Source organism: Lethenteron reissneri, chromosome 9 (genome assembly GCF_015708825.2).
Source record: "Lethenteron reissneri isolate LAM-NWPU_2019-01 chromosome 9, ASM1570882v1, whole genome shotgun sequence".
Classification (NCBI taxonomy): domain Eukaryota; kingdom Metazoa; phylum Chordata; class Hyperoartia; order Petromyzontiformes; family Petromyzontidae; genus Lethenteron; species Lethenteron reissneri.
In genome coordinates this window covers 4,917,283-4,930,399 of record NC_083787.1, presented here as the reverse complement: position 1 = coordinate 4,930,399, position 13,117 = coordinate 4,917,283, and the positions used below count along the sequence as shown (strand labels likewise).

Genomic DNA, 13,117 nt, shown 5'->3' with positions numbered 1-13,117 from the left:
AAAACAAGCAGCGGGAAGGAATAGGAAATCCATTTGTAGTTGGCAAAGATCAAAGCATCATATCGCTTTCATTTGTCCGATGCGTACTGATGACCAATGATACAAATGCGTAATTTCTCTGCACAGATAAACGTTCGTGCAGCTGTGTTATGCCCACACGGGCGACCATTGATGCAAACTTGCCCTTTGAAACGAGAATTCACCTGTCCTCATGAGTCTCGTCAAGTTCTCCATCTCGTTGGGAATAATCAGAGACATTTGCTCAATCGTGCAAGGTGGTGAGGGTTAGAAGATTTCATCTCTTGCTGCTAATGAATGTAAATATAGGCTAAAGGCCAATTAACCCCAATACCGGCAGCAAACCGATTATAATAACTCATTATAAGCGATTACCATCGGTACACAGCGGACGCAACCCCCTCGCAGACTAAACCCACCGTAATTAACGCAGCTGTTCCGATAAAACAAAACACTCCCCAAGAATGAGTATAAAGGTGACCAAGAGCAAAAAAGTACATACGCTTTTAATATTTTAAGGTTCAGCGAGGTTTGCGGACGTGCATTTCAAATATTTGCGAGCAGAAAAAAAATGAACGCTTGCCATATTTAAATGTCAATTGCCGTTTCATTCGTGGCAGGCGTGCGGGGCGAGACAGACCGGATGAACGAGGCCTTCGCCCGCCCGCGCCAATTTATTTTACCCGAAGCCACGATTGTAGGCACCAGTGCCGGTTATCGTACCGCGTTCACCTAAATAACAATTGCTCGTGGGTGGGGGCAAGGCACTTTACACGTCACAAGCAACGCGATTTTCCGCAGCGCGACAGGGGCATTTGTATTGGCGGAACTTTATCACCTCCGCTCAATGGGGGGGCGGTGGTGGGTAACAGTTTGCCGGCTGGCAAGCTGACCGCTCCTTCTTTCTTGGCCCCAGACACGCAAACCCCCTCCCCCACCTCCCCCATGCCACCAGACGCCCCCCGAAATGACCAAACACGGCTGGGTGCAGGCGTTATATCAAAAGCGTCCCAAACGAGGTGCGGGGGGGGAGTGACGCGATTTATTTGACGATGCAATATCACGTGGCGTCAAATATCACGTGGCGTTAAATATCACGCGCGCACGCGTTCCGTTCGGGTGCGAGGTCCCCCCCCCCACTCCCCGTCCCCGCTGGGTGGGCTGCCGGCGAGTCGAAGACGTGGCTTGTGAATCAATATGCTTATCGCTCTCGGCGCAGACCGCGACCAGGCACGCAGGCACGCAGGCAGGCAGCCGCACAGATGAAGGATTACAGAGGGGGGGATTTTCGTCGTCGTTGTTGTTTAAATATATCCGTGCCGGACTGCACTTTTAAATTGAAGTGCAACCAGGCAGGGTAGGGGTTGAGCGGAGAGGATGTCAGGTTGCTAGTGTCTGTGTTTTCCCATTCGCATGTGGGGGCTTTCTCCGGACTCTCTGGTTGCCACCGGAGGGTTAAAAAAAAAAATACTCGAATTTTTAATTGGCTAAACACTCCCAACGGCAGGGCCCTCCTGAAAATGAATGCCGACACTGAGCGAGCGCTTTCCCCCGGTAATGAATGAATCGTTCGCGAAAGAAGACCTTCCAGGTGACCTATTTGTAACAGCGGGATATCAACACGACCGTTAAATAATTAACAGCAAGAGATCCCCACCAGCTAATGGCCAAAAGGCAAAATAGAGCCTCTCTGACAAGCAAGTCGCTGCTACGTTTTTGCATAATACGAAGTACGACAGCAAGGGGGAGGGGGGGTACACCCCACACGTGCCCATTCTGGGGATACCCCGAGTAAACATCGTCGGGCGCTGGCCGGGGAAGCGTCAGGTAGCGCGTGCGTGCGACGCGCGTGCGACGCTAGCGATGTTGGCAGGAGTTCAAGGGCCCCTCGCCCCTCCAGAGCGCGCGTGTGCGGGAGGCCGACTGTGACGCGACACGGCAGCGGCACAGCCTCACGCTGCCCTCCTGCATGAGCAGCGTGAGTGAGCTCGGTAATTAAGAGCGATCGCTCAGGCCGCGTTTCGCCGCTGCCGCTGCGCCCCGACGGATGCTCTTGCGCCGCGCCGTTTCATTTCGCGGCGGCGGCGTGAGCAAAACAAAACGCGACGCGCGCTCGGGAACTTTTCATTGGGAGCAATGGTGTTGGCTTTTTAAGCATTCATGATTGAATAATCACTGCCCGTTGACATCCAAAGTGGTTTTGCGCGTGCCGCTTGAGATTCACCGGCGTTACTTTTAGGCTCTGTGGTTGAAACCCCCCCACCGAACACATCTGTAAACGACGCATCAATATACGGATTAATAAAAAAAATGTAAGCTCATTATACGTCCATCAAAGAAACAAATATGTGAATGTAAGGAGTTTTTTTTTAGTCATATATGTGGTATACGGTGAGTCCACGAGACCCGTGCTTGCCACAAGTGGCCACGACTTGGATGGAGCACAACCAACTAAACCGAAAATAACGGTTCCTGAATTAAATCATGACCCAGAATTCACATATTTTCAATGGGTGCGGGTTGTAAATCATTGCACCGTTACTCCTGCCGCCACCACCGCGCTGCAAAATGCGTAAGCGGCGGGCGGATGGATGCCTTTGGGCGTCACACAAGTGTTGCCTATGAATTCGCCATCCCTCCGCATTAATCCTGGCTTTTTCTTGAATGCCAGCGTCTGATGCAGCGGTCCCCTTAGAGGAAACAGTCTTGGCCGCGCAGCGTGCTACGCCGTTCTCTTATTCGTAAATGGATGACGCCGCCCATTGAGAATAAAATGAGAGCTGCCCACCCCCCCCCGATGCCAGATCCTCTCGCTGGCAACGGCCTTACGTCCCGACTGCTTCCTCGAATTAAAAGCTTCGTCCACCGGATTAACCGTTTGATTGGTGGTGCGCCCTCTGGTCCCCCTTGACCACGAACATTCGGGGAGATGTTTGTCGGTAACAGTAAAAAAAACAACGGTACGTTGGTGTAATGAGCGTGCAGACCAACCAGCGGGTGCCACAGATGCGAACAACTGCTGCGGGGATGTAAACATAGATACATTCCAAGCGCAAGCCCTGCTTTGTTTCCATTTTTTTGCTTCCTCGGCAACGTGAGGGTTAACGCAGGCACGCATGGATTTAACGTGCAGTAAGCGCATGATTAGTTTAATTAGTTAAGAGGCTCTTCCGTGATGAGGCATTAGAGGTGAACTTTGGGGTCCGATAAACATGCCTCCACCCACTGTTTCTATCAAAACACTCCGGACCTGTTGTGATTCATGCACAAAGCAGGCTATGCACAAGGGGTCACGCAAATTCCTCACAACTAGTGAAGGGCACCTGACCGAATTATTGGCACTTTCAAGCAGGGGCGTTGTGTTCTAGTCTCACATTTATTTTGATCCTGCAGCATAAGTGAGTGGGTGGATACGTGCGCACGAGTGCGTGAGCATGCTCGAGTATGTTTGTGAGCGACTGTCACGAGAAATAAATTGTACCAGGACTCTCACCTTTAAATATGCACCTATGCGGCGTCAGTGTTTCCAATAGTGAGCTCGCACACGTATCCTTGTGGGCGTAGTGAATTTGCATCGGAATGTCTTTACAAAAGCGAAACGCAATGCACTCTACTCGGCCGCGCGCGAGACATATGCAAGAAAGGCTGTTGATGGTTTGTGTTGGGTAAGAGCTGGTCGGTGAATACGTGCATAGAGGATGGAGAAATGAAATTACATGCAAGCTTTACGCAATTTTTTTCATGAACCACCAAATATATGTGGTGGCCATATTTTATCCTGAATACGACGTTAACCTTGTAACCTGAGTTATAGTCAGCTATTTAAATTGCCGGCGGTGGAATCAGTAGCAGAGAGATGAAATCCAGTCTCAATGAAATTTGGGAGAGTCAAGGGGTAGGTTAACAATGCCAGTTTAGGAGTCGATCGATATCATGTTGGATGTCGACTGCCCTGCGTAGTCACATTGTGAACAGCCAATAGCCCCTGGGCAGAAATTTGAGGACCTAAACGCTTGCAAACATGTTTCAGTGTAGTCTGCCAAAGTCCTTTGGAGGGTTGCGGTGTCGGGCATTTCTCTTGGGGGCACTTGAACCTTTGCGTGAGCAAGAAAATAAAAACGGCCAAAACAAACAAATACAATCTAAGAGCACAGCTCTATTCATTCCTGCAATTTCTGACAGCCAATTAGATAAAACGATACATCATACCAAGTCGTTATGAACCGCTCACAAATTGGCTTAACAGATTTGGCCCCTGATTGGCCATTAGGATACCTGGCTGATCATTGATTTTAAGACACATTTTCCAAACAACTTCACTGGATGGATTGTTTACTATGGCTGCATGTTTCAATTCAGCCAGGTTATTGATCAGTTTATTTTTACACCTCAGCACAAATGCCCGGGACAAAATGAACCCATGGGGTTTCTTTTTTTTTGTATTTTCAAGACACACAGCGGTGGGGATTTACCAAATGAATCCATGTCACGTGTTACAGATGCAGAGCCTAATGATGCAAAGTCTCTCTGGAGTGCAAGGTAAATGCAATTTTAAAAAACCCCAGGCTCAGTTAATAGGATGATGGCTCGCCAAGCTCACGGACTCCTGTAAGGAATGACACTTTCTATAACGATACAGCCTTAATGATATAACAGCTATAAATATTTCACCATGGAGTGCTCCATTTATTAAGGGGGGGAGGGGGGGGTAAGGTAGAACTGTGAGATGAGTGTTCAGGGATAACTGCCCGCTTTGTATCACCAGCTGGAGCCAGGCCTGTTTAAACGACATTACAATTCCTTCTTTGGTTTCATTATTTAATGTCATTTAGTCACTTTATCTCGTCGCGGAAACAGAATCAGGAAGGTGTAGGCTGCGTCTCGTATCTTTCCTGGCTCACTATAAAAGCCAGTTTCATTCACTTAAGGAAATAAATTATTAATGTTGGCTCCAATTCTTTATATCGCTGCATTCCTTTTAGCTTGCTGCCCAATTTCATCCTTTTTGCAAAGTTTAGCAAGTCATTTTGCATTATACAACGCGATATTATCACCCGCGGCACCGATTTTGACTCTTCACTCCGCGTGCGGCATTTAAAATAGTGGAGTGTCCCGAAAAGTGAACGGCGATGTTGCTGCTGCGGTAAACGGTTCGCAGCGCTGGACTTGCAACTCAAAAGAGTGTCGCCGGTTCGATCTCCTGCCGTGGCAGCTGAAACAACGGTGCACTGTTTCTTAAATTCCTTCGCCTCTGCGTATGTATACAGAGTGGGTTCACCGAAGTTAGTCCATCGGCGTGCTACGTGTGATGGGGGTAAGGTGTGGCTACTCCTTCCTCTGTAAAAACGTCTGGCTGAGACGTGGAAGATTAGGCCAAATACCCACCCTCTAGGGGAGCTCTCTCGTGCCCGCTCTATTGGTGGCCCTTCCACCAGCAGTCAATTGCAGGGCTCAAACTTTCACCACTTTTATTGAGAGCACGGTTTTTTTTCTCGAACGGATCACAGAGTAATGAAAGCAGCAGTGATATTATAAGTACTGCATGTTGGCATGCGTGCCAAACCACCCCCCCCACCCGCCCCAAAATCAAGTCAAGTTGAACCAGATGAAACCAATTGGTATCGTGTCCTTTTTCAATGATAAAGGACATTTATTTTCATAATTCTTCAACCAATTCATGTTAATTTACAACAGAGCAAAACTCTGAAGCCTAATAAGTAGCACTCAAAAAATAAAAAAAAAGGAATTACATTTAATAGGCAGAAATTTTATTCTAGTTTCCCCCAATCACACTTTGAGCCTCGTGTTTCCCACCACGCGTTACTGCTCTACAGCTGCGTCCTTGAGCTGCCTGCGAACCCAAAATCATCCACCAGGACCACAGAGAAGACACACCAGAGGGCTCACGAGACGTTTGGGTGGTACGCTTGGACCGTCCGAGCAGGTTTTTACCCAACAGCCTTGATGTGGAAAAAGAACAGGCTTTTAACCCTTTCCGGCAAGAATACAGGAGGTCCATCTCCTTGGTTCTTTCGGTAAAGTCACGTAGAATGGAAATAATAAAATAATAAAAATAAAACATAATAAAATAATTCTCGCGACGTTTCGGCCACAACGCAAGCAGCCGTCCTCAGGTGAAGAACAGGGCTGTCCGAAAGACAGCGTCTGAATGAGCCCTGTGTTCTTCACCTGAGGACGGCTGCTTGCGTTGTGGCCGAAATGTCGTGAAAATTATTTTAATATGTTTTGTTTTTATTATTTTATTATTTCCCTTCTACGTGACTTTACCGAAAGAACCAAGAAGATGAATCCCTGCAGTCACGAAAGCTTTAAATCGAAATTTAATACAGGTGTTAAGATGTTCAAACGAAATTTCCTTCCGATATTTTTTGCACGCTTTCTGATGCTCTTCCTTCCGATATTTGGAAGCCGCTGGAGCTATGCCCTTTTAAATGTAGACTGGAAACTAATTTATTTCAAACTGCTTTTTGTGTCTTCTTGGTTCTTTCGGTAAAGTCACGTAGAAGGGAAGTAATAAAATAATAAATATAAAACATAATAAAAATAATTCTCACGACGTTTTGGCCACAACGCAAGCAGCCATCCTCAGGTGAAGAGGACGGCTGCTTGCGTTGTGGCCAAAACGTCGTGCGAATTATTTTATTATTATTATTTTATTACTTCCCTTCTACGTGACTTTACCGAAAGAACCAAGAAGATGAATCCCTGCAGTCACGAAAGCTTTAAATAGAAATGCTTTTTGTGTGTTAGTTTGTTGTCCTTCCACCGTACCTCCGATTCGCACGGTTGGCTACGTACGACGCGAAAGAAGTTCAACATGCATACAAACACCAAATTGACACCCATCAACAAGGCATCGAGTCTGCATTAACCACAGATGCTTGTGGTAAAACATGCAAAAAAAACACGCTTCGATCACGTACACATTCTCCAACCACAAGAGGCAGCAAAGAATGACAAAAGTCGGACAGAACTAAGACAATGCAAATCTCGAACCATTAATAGCTCTGGTTGAACAGTTATGTTTACGGGAGCCCTTTAACGCTGGTCTCAAGATGATGGAATAAGAATAGGCAACTTGATACTGGCAAAAGGGACCCCCATAGCCTTGGCAACGGAAGCAATTCCCTGTGACCTTTGAAATATGAATAAGAGTCAACAAATGAGAGCAACAGCATGCTAATCTAATAGACCAATGAGCTGGAAAATGATTATACATGTGAGTACACAGAACGTGATAATGAAAAATTATGAGTAATTATAAAAGGCAAATGGCACGATGTTAGCGGGTCGTACGGTGCTTGGCCATCGTGCTCGTTTCTTGGGCTAGGGTTCACTGGTTAGAATCCAACCTCAGGCCAGTATGATACATTTATGTTAGAATGCATACTCTTTGGTTCTTTCGGTAAAGTTACGTAGAATGGAAATAATAAAATAAAACATAATATTATAATAATATTATAAATCATGTTTTCCCGACAGACCTGTTTTTCACCTGAGGACGGCTGCTTGCGTTGTGGCCGAAACGTCGTGAGAATTGTATTTTATTATGTTTTATTTTATTATTTTATTATTTTCATTCTACGTGACTTTACCGAAAGAACCAAGAAGATCGACCGCAACAACAAGCAATCCTCTTCAGGTGAGAAAGAGAAGCGAGCCGCTGTGACGGGGCATTATATAGATCCAAGAGCGGGAAGGAGGGGGGGGGGCTGCCGTAACGGGCGAGAGGGTGGGGGTGAAATTGAAAGAGGGAACGGGGTGTGAGAGAGAGAAAAAAAAGAGATCAAACTTAGAAAACATAGAAATGTAATGTAAATCAGAGAGTCGGCCAACACAACAGTCAACACTTTACCTGGTTGATCAAAGTCCTTCCAAAGATTGCTAACTTTGCATCCATCTTCTCGGTTGAAGTCACGTCTGAGTTGTGTGGAAATCCTCCCCGTAGAGGCGGTTCAATCCTGATTATAAAGCTTTCGTGACTGCAGGAATTCGAACTCTTTGGTTCTTTCGGTAAAGTCCCTCCCCCTCTGGGATCTATATAATGCCCCGTCACAGCAGCGTGTTTCTCTTTTTCACCTGAAGACGATTGCTTGTTGTTGCGATCGAAACATCGTGATCTACTATTTCTTTTTCTTTCTACCTGCGTGACTTTACCGAAAGAACCAAAGAGTATGAATTCCTGCAGTCACGAAGGCTTTCAATCAGAATTATGTTGGAATGCTTAAAATAGGTGGCGAGTGTGCGGATACAACCATTATAATAATTCATTATTCGGCACGTTTGGTAATTGCGCCCTTTATGGCCGCAAGGCGACTGTGGTTCCACAGTGAGGGAGGGGGGGTGACATTGCTATGCGTATTCCCAATTGAGTAATTTGCAGGTTTACTAGCACATTTGTATCGGTTCTTCTCCAGCTTCCCACTTCTAGCCCCGCCCACTGTCCCCCCCTTGGCCTCACGTCCTCTTCCCCGAGCGCTCACGTGCCCCCCCCCCCCTACCCCACACTCTCCTCCCCCCCTCTCTTACCTATATAACCTCTTGCCACGGCAGCTCTCCCGCCAACTTCAGCATTTTCTTGCTGTGGCTGTCCCACCTGATGAGGATTGCTTGCGTTGCGATCGAAACCTCGTGATTCATTTTATTTTATTTCTACCTACGTGACTTTACCGAAAGAACCAAAGAGGATAACTTTTGAATTATTTGCCAAATTTGGACCAATTTGGACCCGGGCATGCAATTGGCCGCTCTTCACGGCCGGCCGTCACGGGATCTTCGACGTCCGCCGTCAAGACGGACGGCGCGCGTATTCTGCGGGTCAGTGCACGCGGGGCGTTAACCGGGGCGGCCCTGCTGCCGGGAGGTCGAACCCGCGGAACCTCTGCGACGCCCTGCCGCTGGGAATGCGCGGACGGCGGTGGTCACAAGAGCGGCCGATGGAGCGTCCGTTCTGCCAACACACGCGGGCTGCAACGTCCCCCAGTACGCACCGTGGCGAGGTGCTCGTGACGATTCAATCTCCGGTTCTCTGTCCAAAGGTGTGTGCATGGACCCAGGGCTCCCTCAAATCCCATCTGATCCCACCGCCACCTCTCATCGCCACACTCCACATTAAGGGCTCTTGAGCCGTAAGCAAGGGTAGTTGAACCTGGTTCTCCCCACCCCCCCCCCCCCCCTTGACTTCCTCAATGGTGTTTTTTGGGTGAGATAAACAAAATCGATCGGGTAAGGTCAAGTGTAGCCAAACAGCTCCTACAACCCACACGGCGTAGTGCGGCCCTCATCCAGCAGTAGATAGGCACAGGTGCTGCACATGCACTAATAATTATCTATCAATTACATTTATTTATAACCATAATAGAGCCTATTGAGATAAACATATCTCTTTCAAAGGTCACCTGCGGCAAAACTGCAGTGAAGAGGTAACTGACAATGTTATTATTAAATATATCATTAACAATAAGACAATTCGAAAAATTTAACAAAAACTGAATAGTGCAAAGAGAAGCATTGTTGGATACCTTATATCGACTTAGAGATATAAACAGTAACTCATGTACACGTTTCCCTTGCTTTATGCAGGGTCGGTTTGTGTGATATTGCGGTTAACCTATTTATTTGCGTTTTTGAATTCACTCATATACAGCTATGCGGTCGGACGTGGGACCACATCGTGTGCGCTGTATGCCCGCGCTCGCCAGGCAGCTGTCTCGTGCAGTGCATTGTGGGATGGGTGACTGTGCGGCCCATGCCACCGGATTGCACTTTGTGTGCCCTTTCCTGGAACGCATCTACCGCACAAAACGAGGGAAACCTGTATCGGGAACAAACGCAAATTGGAATCATCGTATTGACCCTTCGAAAGTGGGCGGGCGCGGACAGGACACTTGATAGGAGGACGGCCGAAGTATGGAATATTTGATGCAATGTCAGCCAAATGTGAGAGCGCACTGGAGAGGATAACCACCGTCCATATGGAGAAATGAGATCAACTCACGTGCAGGAGTGGCATTGACGGTCGCATCACCGGACCATTAGGAACGGCGACGGTAGGAGGAGGAGGCCTTTATCCATCCGTGGATAGATCACGGCTAATAATTTTGACGAACTAAAATAAATAATGCTGAAAAATACCGGCACGCTTCTCCACTCGCCATTGCCTCTTTCCACCCAGCGGGCCGATTGCGGTCGCAGGAAAAGGAGGTACCCTGGCATCGTCCAGCCCATCTGGCGACTGAGGAGGAGCAGGGTTAGTGCCCTTGAGTTTATGGAGGCCCTCTGTAGTGTAGTAATTTCGCACAGGCCGAGACAATACGTGAATCAACAACGCAGCAACTGCATTATTAATACAGCGATCACATCGCGAAAACAGCCATGGGTGATGACGTTTGCCCATGAGGCATTCGGTCGGGAATGCGTGTCATGGCAATGTGCCTTCGTTTTGTCGTTCTATTGCTGAACGAGGCGGCTCAATGGGGAAACTTCTCCGCGGCATTATAAGAGTCGTTCCTGCGTCCTGATCATTAACTCTACGTGAGTAGGGGGGGCGGGGGGGCAGGGAGTCCAATCGCCCGTCCCTCCCCTTACGCCGTGGGCACCAGGCCTGGGGCTTGTCGTCTGCGGAATGATTGTACCCTTTCCTCTATCGCTCGTGCATTGTAATGGGCTCTTGTAAAAAAAAAAAAAAAAGCCGTTCCTATGAGACACGCTTGTGAAAACTGCAGACGACTTAGGCGTGCTGCTCCAATTTGTGGTGTGCGTGCACCCTGCGTTTAAAATGTTGGATGGGCGAGCGTTTAGCCATCGCCGTGAGCCCGCCAGTGAGCGAGCGAGCGCACCTGACTGTGCCCGAGGCAAGAGACACTACGCAAAATACAAACCTCTCCTTTAATTTCAGCGATTAAGTCCTGACTTATGAGTGGAGAATATTCATTTTTAATGAGCAAAGCTCTTCCCGAACTATTACTCTTTCATGTTTGGTAGTGATAAGTGTGTGTGTGCATTTTTAAGTGGAGCGGGGTTGCATAGTAGTAACGGCTGTGTACTTTGGTTTCTGCAAACCTGGGTTCAATTCCCATCTATGATCTACAAGTCTGGGGAGTGAATATAATCTGTACCTGGCTTGAACATCCCTCGGTCAACTTAGCCTCAAATGAATACCCAGGGCAATGTGTTCAATGCGAGCACGGGAAAATCGATAGAGCAAAGTGCAGCGTTGACCACACCAGCAACCAAATCCCTTGCGTGAGCTCGCCGGACTTGACGCGTGTTCAAGAGCAGCACTTTGCCTCAACGGGTCTAAACTGCTCAAGTGAGATTTTGAGCCGTTTTTTTTTCCCTTCAAGGTGGTGTTGCAGCAAAAAAAAAAATTAACCCGTAAAAACAAAGTTTTTCACTATAAATCCTTTATATGCGTGGCATCGGTTTAATTTTATTATTCATTTCTGTTTTTCTTGAGTAAGAGTTTCATTTTTATCACATTGGTATTTTAAATTAAATATAAGGAATGTCGTATATAAGGATTATAAGGTTTTCAGTTTTTGTATGATTGGTTATATTGTACATTTTTGTCGTTTTCTTGAATAATTTTCTGTGTTTAGGAAAAATATATGATTGTGTTAGTGAAATTTCTTTTTTTCCTAAAAAGTGGAAAATTTTGGAAAAAAATTTTCACGAAAATAAATTGTCACGCACAACGAGTCTGTGTGCAAAATGTCAGCTCGATTGGATCACGGGAAGTGGGTTAAATAACGACCGAAATATTTGCATGGTCGTAAACGCGCAAGCAAGCAAGCAAGTGAACTTAATATAAAGGATTTAAAAACAGAAAACCCACAGCCCCTTTGTCATGCGTCTGCTCTGCATGAATTACGGTGGCGAAATAAATAAACCCCATCCTCTCCCCCCCTGGGTGGCGGATGCAGCGGTTGCCGCCGAGATAAGCTGCGGCAATGCATTTACACAATCTCAGGTGCCGTTGCCTGCAAGCTCTGCTGGGGAGCCCCATGGGCAGGCCAGGTGGGCAGACTCAGAAGCAAACACTCACTGACACCAAACTATACATTAGTTAACATCTCACCACCGCGGCGCCACACCAATCGCGTGTGGCAAAACTACAGGCAGCCGTGCAGGCGTAGCACAGCGAGCAAGACTGGAGGAATGGAGGGCAGGCAAGACGAGTGGGGGGTAACACGGAAATCCCTCCATCTCCGTGCAATTTACACAATCCGCTTGGCTCAATTCCGCCCACCCCCCCCCCCCCCTCACAATGTGCCCCCCCCCCCCCCCCCAGTGACGCTGGCCCCACACGCAGACATTCACAACTTCGCCTATTCCAAGCCGCATTGCCTCATGCAGCTTTGAGCTCGTTGCTTTCATTCATTCGCCACTGTTAATTCGTTTTATATTTGTTGGTGCTTGTGTGCGCGCGGGTTGGCTTTGATGAGATCCGCCTTTGGGGCAGCTGCGACGCTGGTCCCGAGTTTGTATCCCGCACTCAAACGATTTGAAGACCACGACCGCAACCAGATTTCCTGTTTGGACATTTTCACCGTTGACAGCACGACCGTGTTGCGATTGCACTTGTGGACAAGTTGCAGCCTTGAGTTGGCACAAAACTTCCAGGCATTCATCTGGGAGTGATACATTTGGAAACTTTTATTTTTGCTATTCAGATCCATGCTCTTAGACTGGCTGCTTAGTTGGAGATGAGATATTGGAATATGCAAAACAAAGCACGCCGCTATTATACCAGAATCTCGAGCAAAAGTCATAAAGCAGCAGCAGCAGCACACAAGACATATTGGCATATGTTAATGGTCCACCTGCCTGATTCAGAAGCCTTTGGCATTTTAAAGGCGTCCTTTGCTCAGGGGAAGCTATGGTTCATCTTATTGGCATATGGCAGCCAAAGTGATCCTTTCATGAGCAGACCGTAAACCAGGGAAGGGCACCCCATTGTGTTTTCAGTTTATGAATACCGTGTCACTGTGACTATAAAAAAGGCCGCTTTGTTTTCAAGAGATGAATTGCAATTGCACAGCCTGCTGTGTACGTGACTGTGGCCACAATGGAGAGG

At 47.4% G+C, this 13,117-nt stretch overlaps 1 protein-coding gene across 1 annotated transcript in view; it reads right to left on the bottom strand.

Annotated features, from left to right (window-relative positions):
- ITFG1 (integrin alpha FG-GAP repeat containing 1) overlaps positions 1–13,117 on the bottom strand; it is a 192,730-nt gene that overhangs the window by 38,733 nt on the left and 140,880 nt on the right. The gene's annotated exons all lie outside the window — the stretch shown is intronic.